General features: G+C 45.9%; 1 pseudogene; it reads left to right on the forward strand.

The window, feature by feature from the left end:
• Window positions 1-4,525: 4,525 nt before the first annotated feature.
• On the forward strand, window positions 4,526-6,435 carry LOC144828173 (uncharacterized; annotated as a pseudogene).
• The last annotated feature ends 11,854 nt before the right edge of the window (window positions 6,436-18,289 follow it).

Below are 18,289 nucleotides of genomic sequence, written 5' to 3' on the forward strand. Positions count from 1 at the left end.
ACCCCTCACCCTCACCCACCCTCACTCACCCTCAACCCCTCACCCTAACTCACCCTCAACCCCTCACCCTCACTCACCCTCAACCCCTCACCCTCACTCACCCTCAACCCCTCACCCTCACCCTCACTCCCCCTCACCCTCACTCACCCTCAACCCCTCACCCTCACTCCCCCTCAACCCCTCACCCTCACTCCCCCTCACCCTCAACCCCTCACCCTCACCCCCCCTCACCCCCCCTCACCCTCACTCACCCTCACCCTCAACCCCTCACCCACCCTCAACCCCTCACCCTCACTCACCCTCAACCACTCACCCTCAACCCCTCACCCTCACCCTCACTCACCCTCAACCCCTCACCCTCACCCACCCTCACTCACCCTCAACCCCTCACTCACCCTCAACCCCTCACCCTCACTCACCCTCAACCCCTCACCCTCAACCCCTCACCCTCAACCTCAACCCCTCACCCTCAACCTCAACCCCTCACCACACATATTGTATTACAATAGGTGTCACATTTGCGAAAGATAAAACTATTGGCATTGTAAATAACAAAGCTATTAATTTCGCTATTTTCAAAACAAGCACATAAATAAAAAATGTGTCCTTTACAATACCAATAGCTCAAACTTTCCTAATGCGAGACCTAATGCATTGCTGTGCTTCTCTCCCCTGCTGCACTCTCCTGCTCTCTAGAGATGTGGCCTAACGACCAGAGCTGCCATCTAAGTCACGTAAATACAAAACATGTTGCATTCCAAATGCTATAGGTGTCACATTCGCGAAAGTTATAACTATTGGCATTGTAAATGACAAAGCCATCAATTTAGCAATTTTAAAAACCAACAAATAAATAAAATATGTCATTTACAAGACCAATAACTCCAACTTTTCTAATGCGAGACCTATTGCATTTGCAATGCTTGTTATTGTTGGTAATTGTCAAAGCATAAACATTTAGAAGACTTGAAAAGACATTATGGACAATCCCAGAGGACTGCACTCAGAGCATAGAGCTATTGCTGACTAGAATGGGAGTTTCGTTTTACACCTTCTGCCAAATGTTCAATCTTAGTTAGCTACACAGACAGACAAATAAGAATAATCTAGTAATACCACAGGGAGTCATAGTCGAGGCAGGATAAGAATTTAGATACAGTCTACAAGAAGATCAAAGACGATTTAGAAAAAATCGAATGAGGAACGCTAGGAAAAAATAGGTACTCTATATTAAAATTAAAACTTACCGGGGCCAGCAAAGGAGCCCTCGCCTGACCGATCCTGGCCTGGTTCAGCAGCAGCAGCAGCAGCCTCCTCCAATGTCCTCTTGCCCCTGGGGGGAGCTGATGTACAACATGAAAGAAAGAAAGACCCAAAAACATGGATGATTGTTGTCAACCAAATCAAACATTTCAAAAGAACAATAACAAAATCTTTTGGCGAAATAGCAAATAGACAACTATTGAACGGGATATATTGACCTATCTCATGTGGTCTACTACGATATTAGTATTGCTTGATTTGCGGACCGTCGACTTGGAAAGTTATGCAACTCACTAAACAAACTACTAAAAAAGTTCGCCTAGGACTGGCAGGCAGCAGTCCGCAGCATGCGAAGTGACAGACAAACTCCATCGTGATTGCAGATCAGCGACAACACTAAAAAGTTTCCTACTACATTAACCAGTCATTAAAATACTCAAACTATCAATCCACCACCACTATTTCTTCTTATTGCCAGGTGTACATAGGAAGGACTGGACTGGAGTCTGTAGGGGCAGATTTACAAGCCCCTTGCGGCTCTTTTGATCCATTGTTGCGTGACTTTTGTGACGCAGACGCATAACAAAAGAGGCGCCATGGTGCGGCATATATTTACAACGTGACCCATATGGGAGATGCATCACGTTGTAAAGCCCTGCGTCATCAGGGGGCGTTCCTGCGCAAGGGAGGGCGTTCCTGCGCAGGAACGCATCCTAAAAGTGGCTGAGGGAAATCTACAAGATGTCAATCAGTCACTTTTAGGACAATGATGCGTGACTCAAACCCTGCGCCTGCTTGAAGCAGACGTACGGCTTGACGCAGCATTGGGGAGATAGGGCACCCAAGAGCATTGCTGGAGCTGCGCCATCGTTGTCACGCAACTCCAGCAATGCGCCACCTTTACGGCACAGATGCTTAAGGCTTCTGTGACGTTTTGGGCCCATGGTGCGCCCCATTGTAAATACGGCGCACCATGGGTGGTGGTGGCGTGGCGCACAATTACTGGTGCATCCCTGCTACTTTGCAGGGATGCGCCGGTAATTGAAAATCTGACCCTTAGTGTCTAGCATTACGCAGTTCTTTACACTACACTCATACATAATTTCTCAGGCCAATGAAATGAACACAAAATAGAACACAAATAAGCATAGTAGCAAGACTACTGAGAAGGAGAGCAGTGTACCTGAAATTCACAGAAGATTTTGAAATATAATTTACCTACAATGTAATCGGCAGCATTATTGCTCTTGGTAAAAAACAAAAAATTGCAATATAATAACACACAGAGCGGGAGAAAACAGAGTAGTGATGAAATAGCTAGAAATAGCTACTACTACTCACCAAGCCCGGGGATCTCGACGCCGAGCACGTCCAGCAAGTCGCGTTCCCGGTCCATGAGATCCGTCCAGCGGTGGGTGGCCTGGTTGTAGGTGCGCCGGACCCCAGAGTGTTCAAACATGGCCCGGTACACCTTCTCCCACCGCTTTCGGCGCTCCCGAATCCCGTAGCGATCTTGCCGCCTCCCATAATGGTCTTGGGGAGGCGGCGCTGGACATGAAAGACTAGTGCGGCCACCTCCTCCGCACTAAAAATCTCCCGAGCTATAACTTGCTCCCCCCTCAAACGCCCGCACGGGAGCCGGGCACGGGGTGCAGGACCCTTCCCCTTCGCGGGCTGATTCCCGGCTCCCTTTGCCATGGTCTGGGCAGAAAGGAAGGTAAATAATAAAGAAGAAATAGAATAGGGAAGAAGAAAAGAAAAGAGTTAAAAAAAGTAGTTTAAAATTAACCCAAAGTACCAGAAAACACAAAAATATAGAGCTAGAAAAATAGAGGGATAGATAATAAGTAAAATAGAACAAAAAAAACTTCAAACAAGCAAAGGATGGCAGAGATTGACAGAGGATACAGAAAGCATGCCCAGAACCATAGCAATGAATGAGAATCAAGATGGCCGCGCCCGTTCACGACCGCTATGGTAACTTCGCGCGAAATTGCAGAAAAACGATTTTTGCAAAACTGAAAGCACTCAGCAGGTGCAAAAGTTCAATCTTAACATTAGTAACCATTCCCTCTAGTGCTTCCTGAGGGGCCCCTCCAGAGTTCAGTTGCCTATTTGCAACTATTCTATGACCCTGCTCTGACCCTCACAGCAGGCTCATAGAATAGCTACAAGTAGGCCACAAAGGTCCTGTGAAAAAAAATTGCACTGCAACAGAAAGCAAATTACAGATAAGGAAGCAGGTGCCAGCCAGACTGGAAGTTTAAATTCAGTGACACATTAATCAACCCCAAATTAATTCATGTCAGTTGAAGCAGGGCAGGTGGGCTTGCTTTTTTTCACCCCCATAATCTACAGTGATAAACCAACCAGAGGGTGGCAGTGATGTACCAGAGGGTGGCATGGGTGTACCAGAGGGTGGCAGTGGTGAAACAGAGGGTGCTGTGAACCTGTGATGATGAACCAGACGTAGAAACAACCAAGTCGCGGCTGTTGCGAGCCGACAAGTAAGTTCACAATTGCGAACTGGTACAAACCCTTGCGAACACAATAAAAATCAAAATCCGCAATTTCGCGGGAGTTCGCAGATTTGGCGGATTGTGAATCCGTAAATACGCAAGTTCGCGGATAGCCAATCCGCAAAATCCGCCCATACTTACTGGGTATGTGCACCTCCAGTAGTACCAGTTTAACACCCAAAGCTAGCAGTAAGCAACAGAAATCTGACGATTCAACCATCGCAATGGGGCTGCAACTGCGTGACAACAGCTGTCTCTGTTTTTGTTAACTTTTGATCAATTTCAGGTGGAAACCATTTATTTTGGTAATATCTGCCGATTATGCAGCAGATCGATTTGCGCCGAATGTGTCAAATCTATAATTATGTGGAAAAATGCCTCTGTCTCGCAGTCTCACAATCCCAGTGGTCCAGCCTATGACCAAATATTTACAGGGGCAAACACAGGTGGAGATATGTTGAAGGTTACTTTGCATTGTATATTGGGAGGAGTGATAAACTGAGTTACAATGCTAAGGAGATGGCTAGTACGTTGACCATGGGTAACGTGTGCAATGCGTTTTAAGGTTCAATTATGATTTGACTTTGTCCTTTTGTGTGGGTTTTTTGGGTGATCAATGCAGGACCAAGTGATGATGTTGATGGATATTCTATCTCTTCCAATTGCAGATACTTGCCCTACCACACAGCAGAGATTGTACAGTCCTCTACCAGGTCCCAAGAAGCTACAAACTAACTTTCAAAATGGGCAAGTGGTCAAAGTACAAGAAAGTGTACAGAAAGGAATGGGAGTCTGACCCTGAACTAAAAAAGTGGATTGCCCCTGTAAAAACAGATGAAGCAAAGGCAAACTGTAAATACTGTCACTTACAGCTGCGGGCCCACTACCATGATTTAAAGCTGCATGCATCCACAGCTAGACTTCGTGCGCGCATGGACACACCTAGCCTAACCATGGCATCTTTTGCACAACCAGTTTGTCAGTTATCAAATGACCAGAAAAGGAGAGAGCTTAGGATTGCTGTGCAAACTGCATGTAGCACATCAATCAACAGCATTGACAGACTGGGAGAAATTTTAAGTGAAGAAGTTCCTCCTTTCCGTATGCACAGGACAAAGTGCACAGCTTTATTAAATGGACTTTTAGGCCCCTATTTCAAAGGGGAGCTCCTTCAAGATATGGGCAGTTCTCTGTATTCTTTGATCATTGATGAATCCACTGACATTTCTGTAAAGAAACTACTGTGCATCTGTGTAAAATACTTCAGTAAGAAAAGTAGCAGAATTGTGAGTAGTTACCTTGGGATGATAGAACTGCAAGAGGCATGTCCACAAGACATTGCAAATGCACTTCTGGAGTTCCTCAAGGACAGCAGGCTTCCAATTGAAAATATGGTAGGGGTAGGTATAGATGGCGCAAGTGTGATGTGTGGCAAAAACCACTCCACATACACTTTGTTGAGAGAAAAACAGCCTACCTTGCAGCTTGTTCGGTGCATCTGCCACTCGCTCGACATTGTTGCTAGAAAAGCAATGCGGAGTTTGCCCAGCAATGTGGAGTTCATGGTGAGAGAAACCTGTAACTGGTTTGCACATTCTCCAAAGCGCCAGGCAGTCTACAGAGATTTATATCAAACTCTGGATGGAGGAATGGCATTGAAGCTTCTTTCGCCATGTGAAACGCGGTGGCTTATCATGGCGGATTGTGTGGAGCGTTTTCTGGAGCAGTATGATGCTCTAAAGCTGCACTTTTGCAACGCATCATACGTAGAACATTGCTATGCAGCTAGAATGCTGCAAGAAATGTACAATGACGAGACAAATTATCTCTATCTTATTTTCCTCAAACCTATGTTGCTAGAAATTAAGGTAGTGAGCAAAGCATTTCAGCTTGAATCTGGTGATGTCCTCCAGATATTCCGGGATTTGCAAACTTTATATAGGTCCACTATGAGAAGAATTGTAAAGCCCAGTGTCTTCAGTACCAATAGTGAGAAGCAATTGTGTAATTTGGATCTTCAAAGTAGTGCCATTTATCTTGGGCAGGAGGATGCTGACCTTGGCCTTGACTTCCGTAAAAAGCTCCAAGAAAGCAAACTGCCTGATGCTGCCAAGGACTGCATAGAAAAACGGTGCACAGACTTTGTTAAAGTTCTGGCAGCAGAGTATCAGATGCGCTTGCCAGATTCACTGAGCCTCCTAAGATATTTGGAGCTTCTGAAGCCCCAAAATGTGCTTTCAGATTCTAAACCTTCTGGTTACTGACTTGCCAAAAGAGTGTTTTGCAGACCCAACACACATTAGAAACGCAGTGGCGAACAGTGACTTCATGTTCATTCAATACCTCTTCAGGCATGGAATCCTTCTGGATTGAAGTATTGAATTATAGAGATGCAGCTGGGAATCATCGGTTTCAGGAGTTGGCCATGGGCGCCATTAAACTTCTGACCCTACCCATATCAAATGCACAAGTGGAACGAGTGTTCTCACAAATGACCCTGCTTAAAAATGAGAACAGTAACCGAATGGGTCTGAAACTGCTATCAAATATACTCAACATAAAATTTGGACTAAAGCGCAATGGTCTTAATTCCTCTTCGTTCAAGCCCTCGACGGAACTGCTAGCAAAGTTCAACAGCTGTATCTACAATTAATTGTTTTACTGTCTTAACATGCTGCTATTCTTGGCAGTGCCACTGCCAGACTCTATGATGCTGGTAATCTTGGCAGTGCCTGGCCCAGAAGAAGAAGTTTGTGCACCTTAACCAGTCAGAACAATTTTGCCCACCTCAACCTGCCACTGCCAAACCCTGAAGGATGCTGCTACATTCTGCACTGCCTGGAGCATTTTCCACACCTCACCCTGCCACTGCCAGTCCCTGAAGAATGCTGCTATTTTTGGCAGTGCCACTGCCAGACCCAGAAGGATGCTGCTAATCTTGGCAGCACCACTGCCAGACTATGGGATGCTACTAATCGTGGCAGTTCATGGCCCAGAAGAAGACGTTTGTGCACCTTTACCAGTCAGAACAATTTTGCCCACCTCAACCTGCCACTGCCACACTCTGGAGGATGCTGCTACATTCTGCACTGCCTGAAGCATTTTCCACACCTCAACCTGGCACTGCCAGACTCTGTGATGCTGCTAGCCTTCACCATGCCACTGCCAGACTATGGGCTGCTGCTAATCTTGGCACTGCCTGGCCCAGAAGAAGACGTTTGTGCACCTTTACCAGTCAGAACAATTTTGCCCACCTCAACCTGCCACTGCCAAACCCTGAAGGATGCTGCTACATTCTGCACTGCCTGGAGCATTTTCCACACCTCACCCTGCCACTGCCAGTCCCTGAAGGATGCTGCTATTTTTGGCAGTGCCACTGCCAGACCCAGAAGGATTCTGCTAATCTTGGCAGTACCACTGCCAGACTATGGGATGCTACTAATCGTGGCAGTTCATGGCCCAGAAGAAGACGTTTGTGCACCTTTACCAGTCAGGACAATTTTGCCCACCTCAACCTGCCACTGCCACACTCTGGAGGATGCTGCCACATTCTGCACTGCCTGAAGAATTTTCCACACCTCAACCTGGCACTGCCAGACTCTGTGATGCTGCTAGCCTTCACCATGCCACTGCCAGACTATGGGCTGCTGCTAATCTTGGCAGTGCCTGGCCCAGAAGAAGTTTTGCACCTTAACCAGTCAGAACAATGTTACCCACCTCAACCTGCCACTGCCAAACCCTGAATGGTGCTGCTACATTCTGCACTGTCAGAAGCATTTTCCACACCTCAACCTGCCACTGCCAGACCCTGAAGGATGCTGTTAATCTTGGCAGAACCACAGACTAAGATGCTGTTAGCCTTCACCATGCCACTGCCAGACTATGGGCTGCTGCTTATCTTGCCAGTGCCTGGCCCAGAAGAACTCTTTGGCACAATTGAACTTTCCACTGTCTGAACAAGGATCTACCATGCTGTTGCCTGGCCAAAAACAGGAGACAGCGCTTGTGTGAGTCTGCAAAATGCACTTGCACTTTATCAGGTATCAGCTCATGGGAACATCAAGCAGCAAGCCCTGCACCCCATGCCTCGAACTGCTCTCTTCTGTTGAGTACCAAAAAGTACGAAACATACATAATTTGCGTATGTAAAGAGATGTTCAGCATTGCTTTGGGAGAATTCAAACAAGTGTGAAAAAACATGAAGCATTGGCCTATATTGCCGTTATTCTGGGGGGCCTGACTTGAGTATGCAAGCTGAAGAGCACCTTTCCCAAGAAGAACGTTTCCACACTTGCAGTCCCCCAAATTGAACCCAGAATATTTTGGGCCGGCTTGCTCCACACCATGCGATATCAAGTGAGTGACAGTTTTCCTGACAGACCAACTTTGATTTCAGTGTACAAAATGTAAGTTATCTGATTAATGTGGGAGGTAAACATATAATCCTTGAAATAGAAGTATATTTGTGAATGTTGTAGTCAGGCTACACGTAAGTTAATGGAGTGGCAAAATTGGGCTACTTTGGGCTACCGTTTCGTTGCTTTTGGGCTTGAAAGTTGTGAAAAAATCTGGCAACACTGGTTGTATGGCAAGGGTACACCTAGGAAGGGCTCAGAGCCACAATCATCCACCACATCGACTCCCATTCCAAGCCCAGTAAAACAGAGGAAGGAGGGCACTGTAGGGGGTACACCTGGCAAACAGGGGAAGGTGTTCCAGAGACGTAGCCAGGCAAAGCATTCCGCAGGATCCAGCACATCACCAGAGGGAGTGCCAGTGTCTGCACCTGATGCGGTTCGGTTGGTGTATGTGCCTGTTGTGTCATCACCAGTTCCCATTAACCCCAGTACAGGGAAGCCATTTCGAATTCCCAAAAAGTGGAATGCACCCCTCAAACCTCTCCCACCCACACTGTCACAGGTCTGCATGACTCCACCTCCACGTGCCACTACACCACCTGGTCCAAACAGCCCTCCAGCATGCCAAGCCACTGATAGCCCTACATCACCTGGGCCTCTCTCTCCCTTGTCAAGTGGTCCTGCTGTCCCCCGACACACAGCCAGCTCCAAGTCTGCCTGACAGCCAAGAGTGAGTGTTAGTCCACCTCACACACCTGTCTCATACAGGTGTGCTAGTCCTGCCCATTGTTTCCCACCAGAGTGTGTTGCTGGCCATGGAAGAGAACAGTCAAACACACTCACTGTGCAGCTTCTCATGTCATGACTCTGCACTTTGCCATGCCCACTGGCCTTCTTGTTCTGGCCTTGCATGTGCAGCTTCTCATGTCATGACTCTGCAATTTACCATGCCCACCGGCCTTGTCATTCACTGCTGTTCTGCCCTTGACTGTGCAGCTTCTCGTGTACTCACTCTGCACTTTGCCATGCCCACTGGCCTTCCTGTTCTGGCCTTGCCTGTGCAGCTTCTCATGTCCTGAGTCTGCACTTTGCCATGCCCACTGGCCTTGTCATTCACTGCTGTTCTGCCCTTGCCTGTGCAGCTTCTCATGTACTCGCTCTGCACTTTGCCATGCCCACTGGCCTTCCTGTTCTGCACTATGCCTGTGCAGCCTCTCGTGTACTTGCTGTGCACCCTGCCATGGACATTTGCCCTGTTGCTCTGCTGTGTACACTGGCCCTATTGCTCTGCTGTGTTTGACACTGGCCCTGTTGCTCTGCTGTGTTGGACTCTCCCCTGTGCAGCCTCTCATGTACTTGCTGTGCATCTTGCCATGGACACTGGCCCTGTTGCTCTGCTGTGTTGGACTCTCCCCTGTGCAGCCTCTCATGTACTTACTTGCTGTGCACCCTGATCTGGACACTGGCCCTGTTGCTCTGCTGTGTTGGACTCTCCCCCGTGCAGCCTCTCATGTACTTGCTGTGCACCCTGAACTGGCCACTGGCTTTCCGGTTTAGAGTTTGACTGTGCAGATTCTCTTGCATATGCTCAGCATTTTATGCCTTTCTCTTCTCCATTGTTGTTCTACTGTCACATCTGTGCAATATGTGAATAAAGACAGTTACTCCTGTTGTCTGTTTTGTCAGTGTCCTTGCTGATTAAAGTGCATTTGGTTCACAGTGCCCCATGCTCTATGTGTCACTTCAACATTGCCAAGCTCTTTACCCGCATCACATTTTTTAACAGGGGTGACAGGGACTTCAGTCCATTCAGAAACTGCTACTTGTGTTATCTGTGGTGTCTATTTTACCTGTCATGCAGTTCTCTTTTTCGTGGTTTGCTATTGTTGGCTATATTGTTCACATGTCAGGTTGTGGGACACTGCCAGCACAGGGTGTGATACTGTGCACAGGTGTGCATGCAGGCTGGACAATGTCATCATGTATGTGTGTTTGGCCTACATGAGATGTGTGCTCTTGGGTAGTCAAGAGGTGTGCAGTGCGAAGGGTGTGACTTTGTAGGGGATGTGGATGTGTGTGTGCCCCTGGAATGTGAAAGACACACGTGTCACCCAGCGGTTGTGTGCCTGTTTGGATTGTTCAGCCCTGTAGATGTGGTTGTATGCACATGTATGAGTTGTCGGTTGTGCACTGTGCAGTGTGTTGGTGTGTCCGTGCTGTTCTGTCTGACTCCTACTTGTTGTTTTAGTCACTTGTGAGTGTGCAGAGTGTGTGACTTTCACATCAGTGTTGTGTTTGTATGATCATCCACGTGTCTTGATTCCGTTTGTGTAGACTGTGCAGCCCTGCTGCTCCACACTGCCATTGTGGTTGTGTTTCTCATGCATTGCAGGCACATGGTGCCTTTTATCCTCCTGCATGGCATGGTGTGTGTGGTGTAATACCATTAAAAATGAAGCAAAGTTTCACTCCTTAATCTTACCACGTATTTTTAACTCTTAATTTTTAACATTCTTAATAATAATTAATCCATGTATTCCAAATTTTTGTGCTGGTTCATTTACTTCCTTAGATCAATTCAATCGTGAGATACAAATATCTTTAACGGCTTCTCATGCCGCGGATATGCAAATCCATGCCTTTTTCCGGACACACCAAAAGACATAAAACATTCCCAGTTGCAAATCTTATGTGACCCAATGCATTTCAGGCTATTGAAAAAGCCCTTCTTCAAGGGTATTCTACAAATAAAAAAACATTGCTATTAAAATATGGTTTCGGACCGCTAACGTACACAGTATACATCTCTGCGCATAAACGTTACTGCCACCTTTTAATAAAGCGCTTTCCCTCTAAATATAGAGCATAAATTGCTACTGCTATCTTGCCTGACAACCCCACAGTCCGGCTTACTTAACCTCCTGATTTTAACCTTCTTGTAGATGCCAAATAACACGCAGTTGATAACCCTTTCTTAAATTCCTGCCATTCCTTTCCATTGCTCATGCCTCGTGATAAATTATCATTGCCACTTAATCTCGTACCTTCGCAACTTCATGCAATGTTGTTCCTTGCCACAAACGGCTCTCTTCGTTCGGTGTTCAAAACCTCACCTTTCCTTCCCTAATTAATTTAAATCATGTGGCAGTGCCCCTCCTCTACAGCTGAACCTATCCCAGTCTCCCTGTAGTCTCAGCATTATCTCTCAAGACGCAACATCCCAGAATTCACCTCTTCATGAATCTCCAACGTGCAGCACCCTTGTGCAGAGTATGACAGAGCTTTGTAGGGAGGGAAGAGTAAAACTCCCATTAGATCTTTAAAGGAATCTTACACTTGAGTGGGCTCGGTAGCAGGGCTGCAAAAGTGTATCAGATCCTACAGCATCAGCCTCAGATCAGATGAGGATGAGGATGAGATGTCACCACAGGTTTAGCAATGTACGTGATTAGATCTCTCCAATAGATGAGAGTGCAGGCATCTGCATGTTTGCCGACTGGGTGACGGGCCATGGCTCAGCAGAGCTCCTCAAGGGTGGTGTGGCAGAGCATATGTGGCACAGTGAAGCCAGGGAGGTTGGCATATTGCTCTTCCTGAGCTGTAATGGAGTGGGGTGCTCAGGCAGGGAGCTGTCTGGGGGGTCAATGGGTCTCCGAGCAGCCAGCTACGGAGTGTTGGGGCCACCTAACGCTGCGTCTATTGCCTCGCAGCTTGTAAACACAATGAATCACTAAGATGTCCGCTGCCACCTGAGCGTACCTCACCAACTGTGCATAGGAGGGCCTAGGAGACGAGCACCACACAGTCCCGGCTCAGCCTGCCAGTACTAGGCTGGGAACCTGCAGGCCCGGTCCTTCCCACCGCCCCCTACCACAATCACAGGCCAAGGCCACTCACCACACCAAAGTTACCTATTGTCTTCCTCCGCAATGATCGGCGTGGTCCACAGCGAGGCCTCCGTCAATCTCGTTCAAGCCGCTCCTCCGCCAGCCACGTCTCACCAAGGGGCGTAGTACACTACACAAGCTGGATCACAAAGTAGTGGAGCCTAGGATGGCACTTTCAGCCCCGCAGCGTCGCACAGGTAAGTGCCAGCTGGTCCTATGCAGTCAAATCGCAGTTTCCCTCAGTATCATCGATCACCGGTAACACCCAGGTCGCGCTCGTTTCAACTACGGCAGATCAGGCTTCTTTCGTTGCGGTCGCCATCTTGTCTTTTCTCTGGGCGGAGCAATTTTTCCCCCAGAGATGTAGAGGATAATTAATGTTCGTACTGCCGCAGGCACCTCGAGTCGTCACTGACTGCTTACTATGTCCCTCTTGGGCCTGGGAAAGCTCTTGTGCAGGTGAAACATGACTTTCTCATCAAAGTGTTATGTGTTGCTGTGCTCCGGACCCCTGACGAACACCATCCAATCGTGAGTAAGTTCTTCCAGGGTGGGCTTCTTTCGCACCAGTTCCAGCTTCTCCTGAACGGCACACATGCTGTGGCCGCGGAACAAAAGAAAGAGCTGATTCAGCGGAACCCTAGTATTCTCTCAGATACGATTTTGATGTGTTGTAGATCGGTGCAAAGAGTGCAAAGTGTCAGCTACGGAGGATGTAAGCAAAGGCATTTAGCTTTCTCTGTGGGGTTTGCCCTCTTCAAATTTAGTGAGATCCCTCAGCTTTCAAGGTTTATCCTACGGGGATCAGACAAATTATTGTGTCTATTTTTAACAATCTGCCTTTTGTGCTGACAAATTCAAACACTATGTCTAGCATCGGCATTCGGATGAAAGGATTTCTTAGAGCTAAATGCAGACGTGCTGGTGCTTGATGCTCCGGATTTCACCAGGTCCGATGCTTGGTGACCAGAGGTTGGACGACCCACTACCAACCCCAGTTAAGTCTGCTAAAATGTTGGAATAATTTTGGACAATGTTCTCAATTTTGACTCACAGGTTTGTCATACCATCGGTACTTGTTTTGCATCATCAGGGCTCCAAGTTTTCCATGCACTCCTCCTGAAATCTGGCAAGCAATAGTCATTTCTCGGATTACATTGTTTAGACTTTTGGTAGTCATCACTCCGATTACATTGTTATTAGACTATTGCAATGCACTGTATATGATTATCAGTACCTTTCTTAAACTCAAAGTGGTTCAGAATGATGCTGCGTCCATCATTCTGAATATTTCTAAGCATCTTTCAAAAACAGACTGAATTTGTGCTCTCCACAGGCTCCCAGTTAGAAAGCGAATAACCTTTAAAGCACTTTGCATGGCCTTCCTGGCATTGCAGCATAATGGACTCGGGCATCCTAATTCTCTCTTACAATGGTACCTGCCACGTAGACATGTTTGATCATCTCTTTGCAGAAAAGCGATCATTCCTAGGTACCACAAAGATAGATGGAGAGGCCACTTCCTCTTGGTCGCTGCAGAAAAGCTATGGAATAATTTGCCTGCCTATATTTGGGAGGTAGAGTCTCTCTCAGTTTAGGAAACACCTCAAAACATGGTTCTGCTCTTTGTAAATGTTGCTCTTAGTACTTCCCCAGTTCTGTAGGGGTTACCACCTTTTTGGCTCAGTGTACATTTTAAATTTTTTCACTTCAAATTTATTTGCAGGTTGAGTCAAGTTACTGTGACAAAACCCACAAAGATGACTAATAGTTGCCTTGAAGGCTGAAAATTGTGCCACCTTACTAAGATCATTGGGTTTCCTAGAGAGCAACGAACCACCACACCAAAAGCAGATAGTTATGTTATACTGTTTTGTAGAACACTCAGCTACTCAGCAGTGTGTCCCAGCGCTAGGCAATGGGAGACCTGGATTAACTGTTTAAGAGCCAGAATTTTAGTTTCCTCTTAAAGATATCCAGGTTGTGTGCTCGACGAAGGTCTAATGGAAGTTTATTCCAATCGAGTGGGCATAGGTAGGAAAAGGATCTCCCACCTATTCTGAGGTGGGTGATACGGGGCACTCTTGCAAGATGCACAGATGAGGAGCAAAAGATGCGACCTGGAGTGTAAGCTCTGATCCTTTGAGATAGTACTGCCTGTCTTGTGCATGCCCATATGCATTCAGGCCATAGCCTTAAAAACTACCCTTTTTTTATTGGGAGCCAATGCAGGGCCCTCAGGTGAGGGGTTACGTGAGACTTTGGTGAAAGTTTGAGTAGCAGTCTTGCAGCAGAGTTCTGCACCACCTGCAGTCTGTCCCTGACTATCTTCACAACATCAGGAGACCGAGGTACAGAGTATTCCAATAATAAAGTATTGACCTGATCAGAGCCTGTACTACCTTGCTACCAGCCAACTCAGCCAGAAGTGGTAGGAATTTTTTTTAACATGCACAGCATCCTCGAGCAGGACCCAACTACATTGGAGAAGTTTATGAAGGCTTTGAAGACCTGGCTATTTCCGTTAAACCACTATTGGGCTCTGTCTCTCAACATAGCTCTCATCGTCAGTGCGGGGAATCCTTAGGGTTGCCATGTGCTGTATAAATCTCAAATCAAAACAAGAATTGATCACATGTGGCTACCCAATAACAGCAGCAGATTGGGACAGAGTATAGCGGTGTGAAACATGCCGATGGTGGGGTGCTGTTTTCTCTGTGTGCAATGTGGAGGTGGGCGATGTTCAAACGTACAGACTGGATATGCATGTGCGATCACAAAGACACTAATTGCAAGGCGGATGCTTCAGACCCTCACTCTTCACCAAAACGTGCCAGCTAGATGACTGAACTTGCTTTTCACAAAGTGTACAGCTGCCACTGCCTCAAAACAGGAAATAAGTGAGCGGGTCAATGTCTGTACAACACTGGGCAAATCTGACCACCCTGTTTTGCACACAATTCTCCATGAGCGAGTACAGAAGGGTGGAGTGATACCTGGAAATCCACTTCAAGAGACATTATTTCCCAGAGAGATATGCAGGAGCTAAGGATGATCTGAAAAAAACAAATGGAAGAAAAGCGTTCTTTGACAACTACCTGATGTCAAAGGATGATGTGTGTTGAAGGTTTTATTTGCAGTGGTCTCTTCACAGGGGGCCATCAAATCCACACCCACCTATATTGTGTTCCTCTCGCAGAGCCACCATGGGACTGTAACGCAAGCAGTGGATGCTCACAGATTACAATCAATCCTTTTAGAACGTTATTCCTTTTAACAGACAATGCAGCAAACACCACTGTCTTGTGAAATCAATATGCAAACTGAATACATATCACCTGCTTGACACACATCATGAACCTTGCTGGGAATCGTCCAGAAAGCCTTTTGTGGAGCTAGATTTGGACTATCCTACTTCTGTTAAATCACCACTGCACAATACCTACACGCTTTGGCCCACAATACCTACACGCTTTGGCCCCCACCCCCCCCCCCCCATCGCATCATACAGCAAGCAACAGAAGCTCTCCACTAAAGAGCCCCTTCACGGGTGCCCGTTGGGTATTGCAGCGCCGACCCAACAAGGAGCAGGTCCATATGATGAAGCATGACACCTAGCTTGCTGGGTGTGTGAGGACCCTAGTTCCGAAAGAAGGAATTCCCCCACTCTCCTTCCCACACCTAACAACCACTGCGTTTGTAATTACAAAAAAGGGTGGTTTGGATTACTTAGCCTGCTAGGCACCACTATAAGAGGAACTCCATGCCTTTAGATAACAGTATCTGACTGGGCATTTATGTTGGACCTCTATAAAAAGCCCTAAGTCCCCCTTTGGTTGATTGGCTAAATTTACTAGCACAGGAAAATCATCTAACATCCCATCCCATACCCTTGAAAAGGAGGGCAAGGACAAAGGGCGGTCAAAACAGACATTGGATTCTTAAAACAAGTACGCCTTTTATATCCTGCATGACTCTGCAACCTACCCAGAGGCACCAGTGCATGTTCTACCATCCCTGCTTTGAGCAAAGTTCCTGATCAGGAGCATTGCCTTTACTTGAACGTGTAGGAACTGAATCAGTACAAGCATCAGTTTCAAGGGTGATTTACATTGACCTCTTTTGGCGTGGGTTGCCTGACTGCAATCCAATCCTTCCACAGCTGTGTACAAGGACAGTGATTAGCCCTGCAGATGCTAAAAAGGAGCAACACCATATACTAAATTATTTTGTCAGACAGACGTAGGTCACTCTCAGAACAATCCATCCGGACATTGTTTTTACACTTTAATCAGCAGCAGGGTTTAGGAATAAATAGGCTGCTCAGAAGAATTTCAAATACATAGCCAAGAGTAAAATGTAAAGAAACAAGCGAACAGGTTCTGTGCGTCTTATTCATCAACAAGTTTAGGACATATCTAGACCTTGACCAAAAAATACTGTTTCAATTGTAAATGAAGGAAATACACATGGGCTTCTCATTGGAAATAATTACAATTGTATGCTCTACAAAGTATATACACAAAGCTCGAAATGACAATGGCACAGAGCTCAAGGTGAAAGTAATGTGAACATCAATACTACAAGATACATAAAATATATAGACCTGGCATCATAAATACTGTACACAATGCCTTGGTGTAAACTTTCAAGTTCTACTATACCTTACAAAAAAATAAGATCTATACTGAAAGAATAGTAAAATTAAGTAACACAAAAATGCTGCAAATTTTCTATATTTGTGTTTCCAAAATTTGCTAATCTATGCTGCTATATCATGAGGTTCTGCTTAACTGTGAAAACGAAAATACTATGAGGGCCTGCATACTGAGTAGAGGCATTTTCAATTGCATTCATGCCGAAGTAAAAAGCAATGAAAAACTGTATAGTACCTAATATAAGTTTGGTTTAGTTAGCATAACTTGGCCACATTAATAAAAGTGTTTGAAACATTGCAGAAAAGGGCATGTTTATTCATTGCGTACAAACTGCACAAGTTTATGTGTTAAAATGATTGAAATTCAGCTGCAGCCATGGTCTATGCCCTTATGCACAATTAGACTTTATCAGTAACTTCCTCAGGAAGGGATGTACATGTGTTGCAGCATTATAAGGCTATGATTTAAAGCTCAGCTATTTTGAATGTACAATTTTTACATAAAAAAATGCATGATTTCGTTTGTGCAACAAATTATGTATTTAACAATCAAAGTAATGTGCAAGTATGTGTTGTTTACAAATGAAGGTGAATGGAGCTATGCAAGAAACTTTTTGGAGCTGCTTCGACATAAAAACATGCTATAAATGTGCGTGATTTATTTGTTCAGAAAATATAACACATGCATTTGGCAAATGCCAGACTACTCTAAATTTCGTGTTAGACTTTTCTGCTTCTTGCTTAGAACGAGATGGATGAAATGCTCGTGGTCCTTTCTGTACTTTACTATTTTTAATTACATTTTAAATGTAGGGATTCATGGTATACAACTAAATCAGAAGCGACTGCACAGGTTTACAATGGTCACATACACACTTTTTTCTACTGCACGGGTACTCATAGTACTGCCCAGCCAGCCTTCATTGGCTGCCCATGGACTTTGTCTTGCCATACTGCCATATACCAGTACCTTCCTGGAAGTAAACAGAAGATTCAATACGTATTCACTAGGTTTGCTCCTGCAGCCATCCGTTTACTGCTTGCCTCTGATTAGGCCGCCATACACGGCACCCGGCGGGAAGCACAGGCCCTTTAAAAGTCAGTTGTAAGCACTTTTACAGCTGACTTTTGGGAAGTTTCCTGTGTCCGTGGTGACAATGTCCTCTCCACCCGCAGACCCGGAGAGTCTTTAGTGCAACCGGAGAACCTTGGATATCATCTCCGCCGCAGTCTTTTCTCCTTATCTCACTTTACCTGCAGGTACGTTTATCAATGCTTGAATTATTGCAGAGTCAAAGAAGACTAGGTCATGATGGGATGAAGTAAAGAGGCAGCAGGTACATGGGGAAGGTCAGAGCAGGTAAAGCAACAGAAGATGGAAAAAAAGGTAAGGCAATGGAAAAAGAGCACACGAACAAGGTTGTGGGCAGAAGGCAGTCCAACTGTGCAAGGCAAATTTCCTATCTTATAGTTTATTTTTTTACATTTCCAGTAGAATTTTAAAGTTACAAGCAGATATTTTTCACCTCACCCTGAATTTCCAGGCACCGTTTGTGATACTAAATTTGAATGCCTCACCCTAGTTGCAAGGCTGGGACAGTTTTT

The sequence above is a fragment of the Lissotriton helveticus genome, chromosome 4_1 (genome assembly GCF_964261635.1).
Source record: "Lissotriton helveticus chromosome 4_1, aLisHel1.1, whole genome shotgun sequence".
Classification (NCBI taxonomy): domain Eukaryota; kingdom Metazoa; phylum Chordata; class Amphibia; order Caudata; family Salamandridae; genus Lissotriton; species Lissotriton helveticus.